The sequence below is a fragment of the Mercenaria mercenaria genome, chromosome 19 (assembly GCF_021730395.1).
Source record: "Mercenaria mercenaria strain notata chromosome 19, MADL_Memer_1, whole genome shotgun sequence".
Classification (NCBI taxonomy): Eukaryota; Metazoa; Mollusca; class Bivalvia; order Venerida; family Veneridae; genus Mercenaria; species Mercenaria mercenaria.
The window spans coordinates 38,574,759-38,596,396 of NC_069379.1; positions in this window are offsets into that span (position 1 = coordinate 38,574,759).

Consider the following 21,638-nt stretch of genomic DNA (forward strand, 5'->3'; position numbering starts at 1 on the left):
GAACGGTAAATTTAATGACCATATCTTTTTCCCCAAACCGGGGGCAACAGCGTACGTTTCGTAACATTTAAAGTACGCATCCTGGGAATCAAATTTTTTTTATCAAAGGGGGACATTTTAACCTTTTCCCTTTTTTTTTACTCATCTTTTCAAGTCTGTCTAAACTTATGCCGTTTCTAATTTCCCACTTTGCTTCCCCTTTTTTTTTTCTAACTTCCTCTAAAAATTAATTCCCTTTTTCCTTTCTAACTTATCTAGTTCTAACTTACTTCGTATTTTAATTTTCTGCTCTAACTTACTTCTAACTCTAACCTTTCCCTTTTCAGCCCAAGCTACTTTCGTCGTTATATTTTATCTTTCCTTCTGCAACCTAACTTCAACTCTAATCTTTCCCTATCTTTCTAACCCTTTTTTCCTCTTTCTCCTTTTGTTTTACCTTAATCTCTCCTTTTAAACTCTTTGTTTTTCATATTCTATCTTTTCTTTTGCAACCAGCTTCTAAATCAATTTTTTTTCTCTGCTTCTAACCTTCTTTCTCTGCCTTAACTACTATGTCTTTCCCCACCCCTAGCCTGCTCTTCCCTTTAAAAAAGTTCTAACTCCCTCCTTCAAACCCAACTCTTTTTTCCTACCTTTGTTTTAACTCACTACACTATCATGTTTTTACACGTTAACACTATATAACCTACAGTACAACAGCTACTATAACAAACCCGAACACAGTTAAAAAATCTGAGGGGAAACAGATAACCCAGTTTACCAAAAGGGCCAACATTACCACGAAGCCAAAAAAAAAAATACTATACACAGATATTACACAAAACATCCCACTAAAATAAAATACACTAAGTTTCGCAACAGTACTATGTGTCAAACAAAATTCATAGGCAACAATCAACAAAGTAAAGGACAGTAGGCTTTAACAAACCCTAGCCTTATCAAATATCAATAACTGTAAATAGGAACACTTTAGTGTAACAAATAACCAAAAATAAACAAAAATGCTTTTTCCAAGATAAAGTAATATAACACAATTTTGTAGCCCCTAAAACTTAAAGTAGGTTAAAGTTTATGAATAAAAAAGCTTGTAACAAAACACAAATTAAAAAAAAAAAAAAATTTTACTGGTATTTTACGCCACTAATACCAATAGGATCCTGGGGGAAGAGGGGGAGCACAAGTAAGTGAGTAGGGTAACTCTCCTTGTCAAGGGCGGGCACCTCGCAAAAAATATGGTGGTTAAAAAATGAGTACACAAAAAAACCCCAAAAAAAAAAAGGAACGAAATCACCCCAGAATCCAAAATGCGTAAGCAACGTCACAGTCTGTGACCCCAAAGTGGTTAGCTGAAACTATGGATTGTCCTTGTCTTTTCTGAGTAAGACGCACTCGAAAAAAGAATAAAACTATTAAGGTTTCCAATAAACAAAACAAAGGAATCTTTACAAATTTGGCAGTTAAAAGGGTGTTAAAATTTTCGAAAGCTACGTGTTGGTCGACCAATCCACTTCTGACACCATTTACAGGAAAGGGCCGTACCCGGCGACAGCAACCATCGAACAAACAACCCCTTTACAATTTTACAAATTTATTTACATAAGATATTTTTTAAATGAATAGAATGAAAAGAAAAAAAAAAATGATTATAAAAAGAAAAAAAAAAGAAAATTCAGTATCCTGATACAAAAGTTTTAAATTCATTTAATCTGACGTGACCATTCTTTAATTCAATTGTGAATTTGTACCAAACAAATGTCTTTTTAAATTCAAAATACATCCCTTAAACCGGAAAAACGTTGTTCCGTGTTGGCTCCTAGGGTATGATTGATCCCTGAGCTGATTCAAGGATAAAAAAAATCATCGTCTTGCGGTTTTCGGGACAACCAGGACGAAAACCCGCGTGGGGAAATCACACCAGGCGGGAAGACAATGAAAAACCCCGGGGATTGTCTTCCGGGTTATGACTCACCAGGGAAAAGTCTGGGGGGAAGAACTAAAAAATAAACATAGGGAACACCTGCAAAACCAAAAAATCAGGGCAAAACTGCTCCTTTTGGGGTTTCCAAACCTCCGTGGCTCCATAAAATAAAAAGTGCTACTTATACAAAAATATGGTAAAGTTCAAAAGTCACATATTAAAATACGCACTTTTTACCCATTTTACAAAGATTTCTTACTTAAAAGACAAAGTTTAAAGTTAAATGAAAAGAAAAAATATAGAGAAAAATTATAGATACGAAAGAAAAGCAGCCCTTATTTTCAACCAAATTTTAAAAAAATTTAATGTAAATCCGTTATTTGATGTTGCATCCATTAATATCTAAAAGCCTACACTAAAACGGACATTTTATGTGTGTGCTGACTGTCCACAATTTTTATTACAAAAAAATTACAAAAATGGCACAACTTGCCAAAAAATTTTACTAACCATACAATGCAGAAAAACGTTCCTAATTAACAAAAGTTTTTACAAAATTTTTTTAAACAAAGTATTTATAAATATCATGTACAAATTTCAGTACAAATTTTACATTTATAAAATGAAACATTTAGATTCCTCTTTCGAAATAAATTTTCAAAAGCTGAAAAATTTAATAACACCCGACATACCCAACTAGCAAAAAACAATGCCGAAAATAAAAAGTTACAGAATTCTGTAAATGAAAAAAAATTTCCAAAAAAAAATCGTTTAAAGCAAAAATCAAAAAAAAATCTAACAAAAAAATTTCTTTCCTCGATCGAGATAAATTTCTACAAAAAAAAATTCAACATAAATTTTCTATAAATTTCGTAAGGTTGGTTTTGGGGCAAGGATACTATCCAGATATTAAAAATAAGTCCCGCCCAAAAACTAAATTTCATGGGATTCACGGCTAAGCCGTGAGCTATGACTATTGTCATTTTAAACGGGATTCACGATATAGCCGGGAAATCTAACTACTTTGGCGCGAATTTAAAAATTGACAATTTGAGGCCCATTTAGTGGTTTTGGGGATAAAAACATAAATTACTGAAGTTTATAAATATCATTTTTCTTATTACTGAACAGAATTTAATGAAATTTACATGGAAATTTAAGTTATGAAATACAGAAAAACATGAGAGGTATTTCATGGGGTGAAATCTGACATTTACCTCAATAACTCAAAAAATTACAAAAAGATGATGCAATACCTGCATTTACAATACAGATAAAATAAGGCCCGTATGTCAATTTGTGACACACATAAAGATATAAAGATGCCAATACCGACATTTACTCGGTATGTTTTTAGAACTATAGCCTTTGCGTAAATAATCTTTAGAACACTAAATCAACATGTTCTGATTTATTGTTCTTCGAAGAGTGAAAATCAATATCTTTGAATATCCCAGCTCCCTTTGCTTCTGCTCCTTTTATTAAAATATTTAAAATATTTCCCGATTCGTCAGTAGACAGATTTCTAGTGCTTCTCCACATTGTCATCTGCAAAAGGTTTAATCACACATATCTATCTTTGAAGAAGTCAATAATTTGTTCTGGTTCAACAAACTTGAATCAAACCTGGTAACATAGTAAATTACATCTTTATAGTTATTTTCCGGCAACAAAAATGCTATTTCTTTTCAATTCACAACATGTCAACTAAATAAAAGGTCTGTCCCTTTACGGAAGTATGTTTTATTGTTTGCTATAATTATTTGATTGTTGCTTTCCCGTGTATTTATCATTTAGATTCTACTGTATATCATTTAGAAAAAGCGTATATTAGCTTCTAATTATTTGATAGCAAATCGTTAAAAAGCAGACTCTTATTTGCCTCTTTAATTCATTATCCTGCAGTGTTGCTTATGCATAAGATTTGCAGTTCAGTAGTCTATATGGTACAGTAGTTTTTTGTGTGTTTTTTTTTCCCATTTCTAAAATCAGACGATTAACATAGGTACTAGAACCCATTTTAATATATTACCTCCTCATCTAAACTGTCACAAAAAGCCTGTACACTAGTACATTCAATTCTTGCCCCAAATGTCGAAGCTGGTGAATAAAAGTCTCCCAATATCACTATCACGGAATCGAGCGTTCCATGCAATTGAAAAGCAAACATTTTCTTATAAACATTGAAACTGCAGAGAGAGAGAGAGCGAGAGAGAGAGAGAGAGAGAGAGAGAGATTTCGGCATTTCGGCAAAGGATAACATTTACATGATTAGCAACACAATATAGAATAAAACAATGAAAATTATTAAATAATATATAATGCAAAACAAAACCATGGCATGCTCCAAATACCAAGGATAACACAAATAAGAACAAGCTCTTATTTCCATTGTGGTCCGGAGGCATCTCCCCGGAAAATTTTGAAAACAATGGATCCATCTGGTGCATTCTTGGCATTCTGAGGTACTTTTTTGGTATTGAAAAAGAACCGGTTTTGTGATAAAATCAACCCAAATAACATGCTAATTATAGTCCATGTTTTATGACTTGTCAGACTTATTCTTGCACAAGTATCTCGGATTTTCTATGCCCGATTTCTGAGGATTTTTATGGGGAGGGGTTACCAAGGACTACTTAACATAGAAATGGTAAAGAGCGTTATGGGAGCTCCTACAAACTTTGTCGGATTTTTATTAGCCGAGCCTAGCGAGCGAGAAAAAAATGCATATTTTTTCACCTGGAACAAAAGACAAATTTCCTATGCGAGCGTAGCGAGAGAGAAAAAAATATATATTTTATGTTTATTTTTCACCCAGAATAAAAGACAAATTGCGTATGCGAGCGTAGCGAGCGAAAAAATGCAAATTTTATATGGTTCACCCAGAACAAGAAACAAATTACATATTCGAGCGTAACGATCAAGAACTTGAAAAAAACTACGTGTTTTGCACTTTTTGCAAGCCACTACCTACGCTTCGGCGATTTTAGGGTGGTGCGTATCCCCCCCCCCCCCCCCCCTCTCTAATCCCCCCACCCCTCCTCCCCTGGAACCACTAGTGACGACTAAAGGTTAAACGCAAATTATATTCAGATAAAATTGTGCATCTGTCCTCAGCAACTTTGCAACCATTCTTTAAAAACTGCATGAGGAGTTGAACACGCCTAATTTCTTCAATATGTTTGATTTTGTGATGTTAAAAAAGGTCATAATTTTCGAAATAATAGCAATAGACAAAATAATAGCAATAGACAAAAGTCCATTACGTATGACTATCTTCACATCAAGGTTCTTCTTCTGTGAAATGTTCCTTTCAACTGTGTTTTAGGAGTTGGACACAAAATATTTTTGTCTATATTCTAAATAGCAAAACTATCAAAGGACTATAAACTACGGTAAAGATAGTCATAACGAAATTGTCCTTCCTTTATGGCCATCTGTACATCAGTTTTGTTCATCTGTGAAACTTTGAATCAAAGCAGTAAAGCAGGCTTAAACTGTGGGAGGAAATGGACACACAAGATTTTGGGATGTACGTACGTATGTACAGACAGCAGCAACGCTTTATTCCCACCTTTAATTTTGGGGCATATAAACTTTTCAACTGTGTTTAGGGTATAGCACATCTTATGGTATGATAGGGGATGTTTTTTGCATTAGACTTACAATGCTGTGCAATTGATTTATTGGAACGATTACTGGCATGTTTTAAATCATTTTTTTTTTAGGGTATGGCCTCTAGAGAGGTCACAAGGTTTTTCTATTTCAAGACCTACTGACCTAGTTTTTGATCGCAGTTGACCCAGTTTCAAACTTGACCTAGATATCATCAAGATAAACATTCAGACGAACTTTCATACAGATCCCATGAAAAATATGGCCTCTAGAGAGGTCACAACGTTTTTTCATTATTTGACCTACTGACCTACTTTTTGATGGCACGAGACCCACTTTCGAACTTGACCTAGATATCATCAAGGTGAACATTCTGACCAATTTTTATGGAGATCCATTCACAAGTATGGCCTCTAGAGAGGTCACTAGGTTTTTCTATTTTTAGACCTAATGACCTAGTTTTTGACTGCAAGTGACCCAGTTTCGAACCTGACCTAGATATCATCAAGATGAACATTCAGACCAACTTTCATACAGATCCCATGAAAAATATGGCCTTTAGAGAGGTCACAAGGTTTTTCTATTATTTGACCTACTGACCTAGTTTATGAAGGCACATGACCCAGTTTCGAACTTGACCTAGATATCATCAAGTTGAACATTCTGACCAATTTCCATGAAGATCCATTGAAAAGTACGGTCTCTAGAGAGGTCACAAGGTTTTTCTATTTTTAGACCTACTGACCTAGTTTTTGATGGCACTTGACCCACTTTCGAACTTGACCTAGATATAATCAAGATGAACATTCAGACCAACTTTCATACAGATCCCATGGAAAATATGGCCTTTAGAGAGGTCACAAGGTTTTTCTATTTTTAGACCTACTGACCTAGTTTTTGATGGAACGTCACCCAGTTTCGAACTTGGCCTAGATATCATCAAGATGAACATTCTGACCAACTTTCATAAAGATCCCATGAAAAATGTGACCTCTAGAGATGTCACAAGCAAAAGTTTACGCACGGACGGACGGACGCACGCACGCACGGACGACGGACGCTGCGCGATCACAAAAGCTCACCTTGTCACTTTGTGACAGGTGAGCTAAAAACAAGAAAGTAGGTCAGTAGGTCAAGGTCACAGTCAAGTGACCCCTAATCACTTGGGGTCATCAGGTTATTAAAATTAAACAGTCCAGGAAATATGATCTGAAATTTTTTGAAGTATTTATTCCTATATAACTCATATAACAAGTGACCCCCAGGACGGGACCTCTTTTCACCCCAGGGGCATAATCTGAATAATCTTGTTAGAAATCCACTAGGCAATGCTACATACCAAATATCAAAGGCCTAGGTCTTGTGGTTTTAGACAAGATTTTTAAAAAAATTTCCTGTATAAGTCTATGTAAAACTTGAGACCCCACAGAGCAGGGCCTCTTTTCACCCCAGGGTTATAATTCGAACAATTTTGGTAGAGGACCTCAAGGCAATGCTACATACCAAATATCAAAGGCCTAGGTTTTGTGGTTTTAGACAAGAAGATTTTTGAAGTTTTTTCCTATATAAGTCTTTGTAAAACTTGGGACCCCCGGGGCGGGGCCTCTTTTCATCCCAGGGGCACAATTTGAACAATCTTCATAGAGGACTATTAGATGATGTCACATGCCAAATATCAAGGCTCTATGCCTTGCGGTTTTAGACAAGAAGATTTTTTAAGTTTTTCCTTTCGGTTGCCATGGCAACCAGAGTTCTATATGGGATTAAATTCTTTAAACAATTTTGAAAGGGAACCAACAAAGAATCATTCCTGTGAAGTTTGGTGTAATTCTGTTGAGTGGTTTTCAAGAAGATTTTTTTATAAAATGTTGACGGACGACACATGACGGACATGGAGCAGTCACAAAAGCTCACCATGAGGCAGGTGAGCTAAAATTAAAAATTTTCAAATTTAATAAACTGGTCGGTTCTCCATTTTTGGTTTTCTTTATCATTTGGGTTGCCAGCCCATTTTTTTTAAGTCGATTTTCTGTACTAGTTGTGCCAGACTGCCAAAAGTATTATGCATTTTTTTTTACAAATCAAGTAATTATAAATATTATTTATGTTGGTTGCCTGTCTTTTGAGTATTAAATGCAATAAACATTTTTTGTTTGTTTTTAACCATGTTTGAACATAGTCTTTCAAAACTTAACAATCAATTAAGCAAGTTTAATCACAAAAAGTTTTATACAAATGATTTTTCTAATCATTCTTTCCAATTTTTGAAACATACAAGAGGGTCATGATGACCCTGGATCGCTCATCTGAGTAATATGAGCTACATGTTTCAAATGTCAAACTGATGATGAAATATTAAGAAAGTCAGTAGGTCATATTCATGGTCAATGAAATTCAGTTTTACGATTTGTGTGCAAAACAGTGTATGTCATCAAAATTTCAAGGCTGTATCTTAAAAAACAAGAAAGTAGGTCAGTGGGTCAAGGTCACAGTCAAGTGACATCATATTACTTGGGGTCATCAGGTAATTAAACAGTCTTGGAAATAGGATCAGATGATTTTTTAAGTATTTTTCCTATATAACTTACATAATAACTAAGTGACCCCAGGGCGGGGCCTCTTTTAACCCCAGGGGCATAATTTGAACAATTTTGATAGAGGACTACTAGACAATGCATTATACCATATATCAAAAGCCTAGGTCATATGGTTTCAGACAAGAAGATTTTTAAAGCTTTTTCCTATATAAGTCTATATAAAACTTGGGACCCCCAGGGCAGGGCCTCTTTTCACCCAAGCAGTACAATTTGAACAATTTTGGTTGAGGACCATAAGACAATGCTACAAACCAAATATCAAAGGTCTAAGCGTTGTGGTTTCAAACAAGAAGATTTTTAAACTTTTTTTCCTATATAAGTCTATGTAAAACTTGGGACCCCCAGGGCGGGGCCATATTTGATCCTAGGGAGATAATTTGAATAATCTTGGTAGAGGACCACAAGATGATGCTACATACCAAATATCAAAGCCCTAGGCCATGTGGTTTTGTACAAGAAGATTTTCAAAGTTTTCCCTATATAAGTCTATATAAACCATGTGACCCCTGGGGCGGGACCATATTTGACCCTAGGGGGATAATTTGAACAATTTTGTTTGAGGACCACTAGCTGATGCTACACACCAGATATCAAAGCCCTAGGCCCTGTGGTTTTGGACAAGAAGATTTTTAAAGATTTTCCTTTCTGTTGCCATGGCAACCAGAGTTCTGCATGGAATTCAATTCTTTGAACAATTTTGAAAGGGGGCCACCCAAGGATCATTCCAGTGAAGTTTGGTGTAATTCTGCCAAGTGGTTTTCAAGAAGAAGATTTTTTTAGAAATTGTTGACGCATGACGCACGACGGACTACGCACGACGCACTACGCACGACACATGACGGACATCAAGCCGTCACAATAGCTCACCTTGTTTTCCCTATATAAGTCTATATAAACCATGTGACCCCAGGGACTGGGCCATATTTGACCCTAGGGGGATAATTTGAACAATCTTGGTAGAGGACCACTAGATGATGCTACACACCAGATATCAAAGCCCTAGGCCCTGTGGTTTTGGACAAGAAGATTTTTAAAGTTTTTCCTTTCGGTTGCCATGGCAACCAAAGTTCTGCATGGAATTCAGTTCTTTGAACAATTTTGGACGGGGACCACCCAAGGATCATTCCTATGAAGTTTGGTGTAATTCTGTCCAGTAGTTTTCAAGAAGATTTTTTTAGAAAATGTTGACGGACGGACGACACACAACGGACGACGGACATGCAGCGGTCACAAAAGCTCACCATGAGCCTTTGGCTCAGGTGAGCTAATAATACTGACATACAGTTGGCCCAGGTCTAAAGTAATTTAGACATGTACTTTCTTAAACGACTGCTAGTGGTCTATATCAAAAGAACTTGGTCCCAGTCAAAAGCATTCGTGGCCTAGTCAAAAGCGTTTAAGAAAGCAGTTAGCTGTCTGCAAACATTAAAGGATGTGCCGTGCGAGCACTGTAAAGTCACATGCTAATTATGGACTGAATACCAAGGTGACAATCTGAATGTTTGACATGTTTATTGAGGATCTGAGGGTGCGGTCGTGTATTGAGATTTCAGACAAATTTTATACTTTTTCTCCATGTTTGTTGGTTTTTTTCCACTCTATAAATCAGTCTGAAAAGTAGAAAAACAGGCAAATTTGGGAAGCCCTGATACTGTCATAATTTTTTAACATCACATATACTTGTCAAAGAGATCAATCATCCTATCAAGTTTCAACATTCTGGGTCAAGTGGTTCTCAAGTTATTGATTGGAAAGAGTTTTCTATGTTCAACCCCCTGTGACCTTGACCTTTGAAGGAGTGACCCCCAAAAACAATAGGGGCCATCTACTCTATAAGTCCTATCACCCTATGAAGTTTCAACATTCTAGGTCAAGTTACTGACCGGATATGATTTTACATGTTCAGGCCCCTGTGACCTTGACCTTTAATAGAGTGATCCAAAAAACAATAGGGGTCATCTACTCTGCATGTCCAATCATCCTATGAAGTTTCAACATTCTGGGTCAAGTGGTTCTCCAGTTATTGATCAGAAATGGTTTTCAATGTTCAGGCCCCTGAGACCTTGACCTTTCAGAGAGTGACCCCAAAATAAATAGGGGTCATCTGCTCTTTCTGATCAATCATCCTATGAAGTTTCAACATTCTGGGTCAAGTGGTTCTCAGGTTACCTTCCAGAAACGGTTTTCCATGTTCAGGCCCCTGTGACCTTGACCTTTAATCGGGTGACCCCAAAATCACTAGGGGTCATCTACTCTGCATGTCCAATCATCCTATGAAGTTTCAACATTCTGCGTAAAGTGATTCTCATGTTATTGATCAGAAATGATTTTACATGTTCAGGCCCCTGTGACCTTGACCTTTAGGGTTCATCTACTCTGCATGACCAATCATCCTATGAAGTTTCAACATTCTGACCGGATATGATTTTACAAATTCAGGCCCCTGTGACCTTGACCTTTAATAGAGTGATCCAAAAATCAATAGGGGTCATCTACTCTGCATGTCCAATCATCCTATGAAGTTTCAACATTCTGGATCAAGTGGTTCTCAAGTTATTGATCGGAAATGGTTTTCAATGTTCAGGCCCCTGTGACCTTGACATTTAATAGAGACCCCAAAATCAATAGGGGTCATCTACTCTGCAAGACCAATCATCCTATGACGTTTCAACATTCTGGGTAAAGTGGTTCTCATGTTATTGATCAGAAATGGTTTTCCATGTTCAGGCCCCTGTGACCTTGACCTTTAGGAGTCATCTACTCTGCATGACCAATCATCCTATGAAGTTTCAACATTCTGGGTCAAGTGGTTCTTAAGTTATTGATTGGAAATGGTTTTCAAATGTTCAGGCCCACGTGACCTTGACCTTTGATGGAGTGACCCAAAAAACAACAGAAGTCGTCTACTCTATACGCCCTGCCACCCTATGAAGTTTGAAGGTTCTAGGTCAAATGGTTCTCCAGTTATTGATCGAAAATGAAGTGTGACGGATGGACAGGGCAAAAACAATATGTCTCCCCCAGTGGAGGGAGACATAACAAGACCTTTTATAAGGAGACAACGTACCTTACCTTCACCAACCAATCCTACACATTATATGTATCTTAATATTTTTGTTTAAAGTTTTTCTTACCAGCTGATCAATATTTGTCCGTGACAGTATAAAAGCCTTCATGTTTGGGTTTCTGTGTATAAGTAGATATAGTAACAATGTTGTCTGGTCGTCTCTCAATGTGGTACACAATGTTTTATAAAGGTCTGTGAAATCCATTTTAAATGTCAGCTGTGCTACTGGCGTAGGCCCTGAAGACTGGTCTGAAATTAAGGGAAATACATGGAACTTGTTGTCAGAAAATCTTTATCATTAATTAACATTTTCGTTTGTAATTTTTATTAGTGTTCTGTGTTGTATTTCATGTTTATAATTTCAATTATTGCAACCTTAAAATTGGGACAGTTCTAAAAATGAAGTAAGATTTTGAAAATCTTTTGAAGAATTAGGCAATGTTCTGGATGAAATAATAGGATGGTTGTAATAACATTGTTTGTGCTTTGCAAAACAGGATAGTTAAAACAGTATTGTTTGCATGTTTTGCAAAACAGGATGGTTGTACTAGTATTGTTTGTTTTGCAAAACAGGATGGTTGTAATAGTATTGAGTGTTTTGCAAAACAGGATGGTTGTAATAGTATTGTTTGTATGTTTTGCAAAACTATATAGAAAGTGTCATTTTGATTTGCATAATTATAGTTTGAACAAATATATCTTGATTTGCATATCATGTTCTGTTTTAGGAAAAATCAACTGGATTTGCATACATGTATTCTATTTACTTTAAATAGAATGATTTGCATGTTTGATGCTTATTTGCATATTGTTATATCATTTCATTTTATGGGCAAGAAATATTGTGATTTAAATAAAGAAAATAGATATTTCTGTATGGATTTTGATTTTTAGGTAAAAATTAAAAAGGAATAATATCTATTTTGTGGAATTTAATTTCTTGCAAGGAAGCAATATGGAAATCCATAAAAAAATAGTTCCCTCATAAATATTGTAATTTCATAGTAAGTTCTGTAAAATATCTTGTTGGCTTCATCCTTTGTACTAAGAATTTTGTCTACATTCTGGCTATTTTCTTTTGAAATATTTTGATTAGACTGTCATGTATTTAAAATATTGTTTTTGCTTTGCGAGTGTGTGCTGATTTGCACACTTCTTGTGTTGATCATATCTAGAAATGGGTATTTTGTACTGAAAATGCCACATAGATTTGCGTACATTTTTCCCCTGTTCTATCATGTTTTGTACTGAACAGATCATTCTGTTTTGGACGTTTTTTTATTTATAGGTTATGAGCTTTGAATCTGGAAATATGCACAAATTCTGCAGTGGAAATATTGCACAACTTTAGGAGCTAAAGAATGAGTGCATATTTCCTGATGCAAAGATAATAACCTTTTTATTACATACATATCTACACGTATAAGTGTAATGTAAATATTATGAATTTGTTAAGTAGCCTGAATAAGGTTGACAATACTGAGCTAAATAAAAGAATTAATGCAACGACACACATTAAATCATGTCACACATCCGGTATGAAATTCAGCCGTCAGTATATGGAGAAATATTGACGTTTCCGGTACCATTATAAATAATCGGGAAAAGGAAACGCGTAAGTAATAATCAATAATCTTAGGCTGATTTTGATAAATATGTTTTGTACTGAAAATATAATGTTATTTGCATGTGTTTTTACTGAGAACATCGTGTTGATCTGCATAATGCTTGTAAAAGATCAAAGGCCTGAATGGCCTGAGTCGGCTAATGATTGATGTACTGACAGTATAGTCTACCAGTTTCAGTTTGGTTTTAGTTTTTTTCTTAAAATTTCATAACACAGCTCGATATTTACCCAAAATAGTATATCCGGATACGATAACACTTTTCTCCAGCTTGAACAATATATTTTACAAATTGTGATGATACGAAGACATTTAGCAGCAATTGGCAGTATCTGACATTGAAGTTTACGGTTAAATTATCTCTTATTTAAATCTTTTCATAAAAAAGTTGTTTCGTTTCGTGAAAGCAGCCAAACATAGACGATCTACTTTCGATTTCAAAAACTACAAGAAAATACAATTTAATGTTTCGCCGATTTGTTTATTTCTCGAAAAATAAGAATTAAAATCATTTTTAATATCAGTACTGGTACTGATGATAAACCCGGACAGATGATAAAGTCGAACACCTTGGAAATATTCGATTGCAATCGGTTATTTATAAAATTGAACATACCATCTAATAGTTTCCACTTACAACACCAACTGGTGTAAACAAAAACAAAACTGGTAAATATTCTGTATAAATAAATGACTTACATAAATTTGTATCAAGAAAATTTATCCAAAATTACTGGGGAAGAGGGTGTTTTTTGCGCATGCTCACTGTCGAAACATGAAGGCCTGACATTTGTTAACTTTTCATTACTTGATCAGGAATGACTGTTGCAGCTTTTTGGGGAAAGTTTCAATAAAATAATACCAAGAAAATTTTGTAAATGACAAAGGGTTCGAATTTATCATCAGTCAACGTTCATAAAGTCCCCTTTTTACATACCCCTTTCAGGCCCTCACTTCGTGTAGTTTGCTTACTAAATATAAATTTGAATTATGTAAAGTTTTCAGCAAAGGTTAAGCTTTATTTTGATACCGACCATTGATTTCAATTTGCAGAAATAAAAAAGTTACAGGTAAAAAACCTCATTTTCTGTTCGGGTTTATCATCAGTACCAGTAGTAACTAAACAAACCAGTCAGAGCTTCTTCTTCCGATAATTTATCCGTTTACTGACTGCAAAATTCAACCCACGCAAAGTTTATAGAAATCATACGATGCGTGTTTACTTTCAATGTGGGAGAATTAAGGCTGATCGGCTGTGTTACCTAACGCATCCAGACGATTCAGATTTTATTTTTAAAAAAGCATTGTGTGCGTTTCTGTAATTTTATATACGTTTTTATACGCTTAGAAATTATTAGACATGCGTATTTGCATTATTTCTATACGTAATTTACGCTAATACGCATCTTATCTGGAGCCCTGTGGAACTATTTTTTGTCTTTCGCTGGATGTTACCCAAGCTTTGTAAGCCTGCGCAATTCTTAAAATGCACAATTATGCTTAATGAGTTACATTCGAGTATTGCACAATTACAAGTCAGTGTTCGTGTTTACGGCGTAAAAGTATCTAAATACGCAACGAATTTGGTTGGTACGCAAATTTTTCAAGACCATTGCGTACATGGGACGCAAAGTAAAAACGGAACTGAATGTTTTAATTTAAAGACAACAAATACTAATCACGATGTCGGAATCCCAATTTCATTTTCAGCAGCATTATTTTCTAAAAATAACACAGAGTGACGTAGCCTGTAGTCATTCAGTGACGTATTCAGACTGGTTTAGCGTACTGATCAAAATCTCTACTTATCAATGTAAATTATATGGAAACAGTCCAGGTACTTCTTGCATTGCAAACCGAGACTTGGCTTTAGGTAGCAAGGTACACTTAGATGCGAAAAGTTTGGGCACGGACGGTCTTACATGTAGCGAGTCGCAATATTGCACTTCCCCTATGAGCAAAATTTGGGTGGCTATTTTATAAATTGCGTGCATGTTTTGTGCTTTTAATTAATGGCAAGATCAGGATTCTCATACAAGAATAAAGAAAGTTATCAAAGCGAAAGGTTTACATCATCCATGAAAAATAGCGTGCCAAAATCATCAATTTTGCACCTTTTGAACAGTCTACAATGATCCCGCTGCAAGAACACTGTCCAATTTTATTGCATTTCTTAATTTAATAGTCCTTACTGAATGTCAGGACATAAACGGAATGGGGGCCCATCCAGCTCGTTTTTTTCGGAAAATAACGAAAATGTTCCTGAGTATCAATCGACAAGCACAGAACCCTTCCGTGAATTGAATTTTTCCGCGAAATGGTGTCTCATTGATCATACAAAGCTACCAGCAGTTAGTTTTCCAACTGACATCAGAATTTTACATGTATCGGCTGTATAAATTTTCTAAAGAATTAGTAATCATTATCTCTCACCTTAATTTACAGACATCCAAAATCACGATGTTCTCTTTATAACAAATATTGACGGGGGCCAAAATTCGAAAGTGTACCCTGCTACCTTATCATTTTGTCATTTTAGATGTCGTAACAATAAATTACCAGTGGAAAAAGGTGTAAGATATAATATTGATCTTAGTCAGAGAACGTCATTTGTGTAATAATAACTCTATAGGGGATGAATTCCATTATATTTTTGATTGTGTACACTTTATTTCAGAAAGGAAAAAATACATTCCAAAAGAATTAAGAATACGCAATATTGTATCTTTTCAAAAATTGTTTCAAAGCTCGGATAGGACTGTATTATTAAAACTTGCAATATTTCTTAAAAATGTTATGCAAAAGGTAAGGTAATATTACCACCTTCCATTAAATGTAACTTTACATTCAATTATTTTTACACATGTCTAGTCACGCTTAGATAGAATTATCATTTTGAATATGTTTGAACTGTCTTGGAACTGTTTTGTGGAAATTGTTATGTTATTATGCCATGCAGATGCCCTTATGGGCCTTGTATTAAATAAACTGAATAAACTGAATACTGAAAGTAAGATGGAGTCTCCGGCGAACGCGAACACTGGTTTTATTTTTCAAAGCAGGGCTTTAGCTAGAGGTCGACATGAGTGAAATTCAAGTCGCCGAATTTTTGTTATTCATCCACTAACAGCCTATTGTGGTACAGCAGGTTGACACTTTACTTGAATACACATGGCATAATTTCGCCTCTGTCTTCTCATACAGAGAAGTTTGAAAGCAATTATAATGGTCGCTGACACCTTTAATTTGATCAACTAAACAGTAGGGATTTAGAGCGCTCTATATTACATTAACTTGTACATTCTCCTTTGACTTTTCAAAAAAATATATTACCTTGAATAATTTCCTTAATTCCGCGTAATTTGAATCATTTTACTCCGAACTTAGAAACATATCACTGACACTTTCTGTGACGAAAATAACCTTACTGAAATTTACACAAATTTCTGACAACTGCTGCAGAAACTGGGTTAAACATGATTGACAACTTTTTCTTTTGATGTGTGCCCACATTAGGGGATCAAAAGGACCGTGTTACCCTTTGTGTGACGTCACTGCTGCTGATGTCATGATGGCATGTATTTAACTCACACAGTCAGTTCTAGTACAATATTGCTTGTTTTGACTAAACATTGCACTACGAGCTTGATTTATTTTTTGCTGGGCTAATTTTAGAATATGAAATGATAAAACTGTTTTGAAATTGTATTCATAGATCTAACTAAAAGGTGTTTAGTTTTGGCAGTGATTAGGAAATTAACTGGAAAAAATACTTAGAATTACAATTTACAGTCAGTAATCACATTATATTTATAAATTCACAAGAATGAGAAATTAGATTAACAAGGATAAGAAAGCAGATTCACTGATCTTTTCAGTTGGTTTGTTTTATAATTTGATAGACTTGAAAAAAAAAAAAGATTTAAACAAAGAAGTGACTTTTTCCGTAAAATCTTAGTCTAGTGCTTAAACCTGTTAAAGTAACTATTAGCTGGTCAAACCCATTATATTTGATGTAACTTTGTAGATTCCAATATTTTTATACCTCTTATCAGAACTGGAATGCATTTATGAAGTTAAAGAAGAGGTGTTATTTATTGTGAAACATGGACATTTGTCAATATTGTAGTCGCAAAACCTGGGACTCAACCATATTTGGCTGGGAATCAACATTTTTGGGAGTACTGAGTCCCAGGGACTCAGTGAAATTTTCAGAAAACGCGAACACTGATGTCAAGTCATAAATATGACAGATTACATCGTATATTGGTCATAGCAAAGGGAATTGACACAACTTAACTTCATTCATGCAGTGAACTGTTTGAAGTTTGAGAAATCTAATGGAACTACATCCCTTCACTGTGTTATTTGGTCCATTTAGAGAATCGCTGGATAGCAAGGACTCGTCAAAAGGCTTTCAGCCTTTAGCCGACTCAAAAATATCATGCTGACCATATCTAAGAAATAAATTGCGGTTTAAAACAGGGATGTGCCTAATTATAATTGTAATTTAATTAACTAGAAAATGCTTTTGTAAAAAAGCGCATGACTCCCCAAATGCAAAGTCCTATAGGCAAGAAGTCAATAGGGGTCAGGATCGAAAGTCAAAGAGACACTGATGGTTGGATGCAATAGGGATCATCTACTTGGCATGTCCAGTCATCCCGCTAAATTTCAACACTCTTGGCCTAGTGGTTTTCAAGTCACTGTTCAGGCTCCTGTGACCCTGACCTTTGATCAAGTGACCTCAAAATAAATAGGGGTCATCAACTCTGCATGTCCAATCATCCTATTAAGTTTCAACATTGTAGGTCAAGTGGTTCTCAAGTTATTTCCAAAAAATGATTTTACATGAACAGGCCACTGTGACCTTGACCTTTAATTGACTGATTCCAAAATCAATAGGGGTCATCTACTCTGCATGTCCAATCATCCTATGAAGTTTCAACATTCTGGGTCAAGTGGTTCTCAAGTTATTGACCAGAACTGGTTATCAATGTTCAGGCCCCTGTGACCTTGACCTTTAACGGAGTGACCCCAAAAACAATAGGGGTCATTTACTCTGTATGAACAATCATCCTATGAAGTTTCAACATTCTGGGTCGAGAGGTTCTCAAGTTATTGATTGGAAATGGTTTTCCATGTTCAGGCTCCTGTGGCCTTGACCTTTAACAGAGTGACCCCAAAATCGTTAGGGGTCATCTACTCTGCATGATCAATCATCCTATGAAGTTTCATCATTCTGGGTCAAGTGGTTCACAAGTTACTGACCGGAAATGGTTTTCAATGTTCAGGCCCCTGTGGCCTTGACCTTTCACAGAGTGACCCCAAAATCGTTAGGGGTCATCTACTCTGCATGACCAATCATCCTATTAAGTTTCAACATTCTGGGTCATGTGGTTCTCAAGTTACTGACCGGAAATGGTTTTCAATGTTCAGGCCCCTGTGACCTTGACCTCTAATGGAGTGACCCCAAAATCGATAGGGGTCATCTACTCTTCATGATCAATCATCCTATGAAGTGTCAACATTCTGGGTCAAGTGGTTCTCTAGTTATTGATCGGAAATGGTTTTCAATGTTCAGGCCCCTGTGACCTTGACCTTTGATGGAGTGACCCCAAAATCAATAGGGATCGTCTACTCTTCATGACCAATCATCCTATGAAGTTTCAACATTCTGGGTCAAGTGGTTCTCTAGTTATTGATCGGAAATGGTTTTCAATGTTCAGGCCCCTGTGACCTTGACCTTTGACAGAGTGACCCCAAAAACAATAGGGGTCGTCTACTCCAGCAGCCCTACAACCCTATAAAGTTTGAAGGTTCTAGGTCAAATGGTTCTCCAGTTATTGCTCGGAAATGAGTGTGAATCATGTCTAGCTTCCAGGGTTGCGTCCAACAATGACAAACTTTCCTCTGTCTAAATTATGATTTTCATGGAAGTCTAAAATCCTCCGGCCTTACGTTTCAGAGTAACTTGCTTATATGCAAAGCTTTAAGCTGAAATTCTAAGTTAAGAAGGGACAAAATTTTGACAAAATAAATTCTTCAGTTTTGTAAATTGTTCTTGGGGGTCATCTTATGATGCTGAAGACGTGTGTTAAAGCAGCATGCCTCCAGATTTGGCTACAAAATAATCTTTCTTTCAAACTGAAGTTTGGTCAGATCATGAACACTAGGATATGAACTTTTGTTTCTAAAATATTTTAAAAGTTCCAAATCAAGGAAAAAATATGACAGCCCCGTGAATCAAACCCGGACTGTCGCGGCAATAAAGACATTTTTCCGTCGTCGTAACCAATAGCGCTATAGCTGAAGTAGTGAATAATGACTTCAAAATATAGATATTCATAATCGAGATAGTTTACCTGGAGTAAAAGCGTGACAAACACTTTTCAATTTTCATCCTAAAAAGTAGTAAAAACAGCAAATTCTCAAGTGTTTCTGTAACATAAATTTTGTCAGTAATTCAGTTTTAAAGCCTTCTTAAGAAATATAGCATTTATTTCAAGATATCTAAAAAAATATAATTTGAAGCATTTGGTATAGTAGTTTTGGAGAAAGCTGTTTACATGCAAAACTCTGTGACGAGGACGTGGAAACTGTCGAAAGGGTGATTACAAAAGCTCTACTGTTTGAAAAATTTCTAGATAGATAGATAGATAGATAGATAGATAGATAGACAGATACAGATGAGATGAGATGAGACAAGAGAGAGATAGTTAGATTTGTTTGTTTTGGGTTTAACGCCGTTTTTCAACAGTATTTCAGTCAGGTAACGGCGGGAAGTTAACCTAACCAGTGTTCCTGGATTCTGTACCAGTACAAACCTGTTCTCCGCAAGTAACTGCCAGGATAGTCGTAACCAATAGGATAGGATAGGATAGATAGAACATAATACATACATGAACTTATAAATAGCCATGACAGGCACACCTTCACCAAAGATTACACAAAAAAGAGAAAACTCTTAGCTTAAATTCAGTTTTAAAAGAACACTGTGCCATGAAATATTGTGCTGGAGTAATTCACCTTGATGTAGGTGATGATATATAAATAACAGTTTTAAGTTTAAATCAAATCTATTATGTTATAAGAGAGACAACGTGTAAGTGCATAAAAACTGATATAGCTATGTTTCTTAAGGTAGATGACCAATATTTACCATACTGGTTTCCAAGTAGTTTCCGGACCCAAGTAGTTTTCCGGACCTTTTACATTTTGTGCTGTACAGACTTTACGCCGTCGTAAAGCATCTGGGTAACAATATCATATCATCTAGACCTTTGTTGCCTTTACATAGCAGCGAAAACCTAGTGTTACTGAACTTATTTATTATTTGAATATCCCGGTTGTTTCAACTTACTTCGATGTAATGTTTACACAAGAGATTGTCAACTGCAGGGGAATTCCAGTAACAATGCGCATGCGCAGAAATTGAGGTCCCTTGAAGGTAAACATCAGTCAATTGATGCTCCCATTTACAGACGATACAGTAAAACATTCCGACATTAATAAAATAAAACAATGAAAGTCAGAAAAAAATCGACCTATTCACTTTACTACGGCATTTAATTATCGATTAAAAATAGGAACCAAAATAGACAGGGATTTACCTTCGATAGATCTACCGTCTTTCAATCAAATGTTTAGCAGCAATGTCCATGCCCGAGTGGTCAGGGCGTTAGACTACCAATTTTGAGACACGTCTTGCTCTTTTTTTTTTAAAGCTGTTAATTACATTAAAAGTTCTTAATGTCTTTTTCTGTAATATTACCAGTCCGCTAAATACGTCCCGTCATTTTAGTATCACGTTGCAAACGTTATTCAAACGTAATTAGACGTAACTGTAATGAGCGTATTATAAATCTAGCATTGGTTAAATTCTTGAGATATACTTTTCAAATCGTCATCACGCCTTAGCATTATGTTTTAATTTTGAATATATATATATATATAACGAAATCGGAAATGTTTGCTTTTACAGAAAGGGTACAACTGTTACAATGAAAGGTCCGGAAAACTACTCGGACTAACTGAGATATTAATGGAATTAATTGCCCCGTTTGAGGCCTCATCTACATTTGTGTTATGAACGCAGGTGTAATACGAATTCTGCATGGTGTTAACGAAGAACCTAGCTTTTTTCTATGAAAACTTTATGTTTCTACTATGTTTTGTTTGAAAGTTACTGGCAAAAAATAGCGATTTCGGTCCGGAAACTACTGGGAAACCAGTACCATAAAATAATTCAGCATTCTCTAATGATTATTGTTCTGAAAATGCAATTTTCAGTTACAGCTGAAGGATGCCGAAATAGCATGCAAGAATACTTAAATGCACAAATATTACAGAGTACCATCACTCAGGTCATCTACCTTATGAAATATAAAACAGAATCTGTGATCTGATCAATTTCAATTGTCCCTGGAAGTGGGGACTATCTCCACTTCAGCCTTTTCTATATTCAATAACATAATGGATGTCAACAACAATAAAAATCACTTGTCTTTTTGTTGCCCATCAATATTCCCACAAGAAGAACTAGTTCTTTCATACAAGGTAGTCAGGTTATCCAGGTACATTTGTGACACAGACCTTTTTATTCTGTCTCTATCATAATCATAACAGTTGTTTTTATTTAAATCTTGTATTGACCTCAAATACTCAGTCACAGATTGGAGGTACGGTACCAGAGGTATTGGATATTCTGCATCTTCATCACCAAGAAAAAGTTTACCTAGCTGACTAGTGCTTTCAAGAAAATTTACTATATTTTGCATTGATGCTAGCATGTGACTGGCCAGCCAAGGAAAACT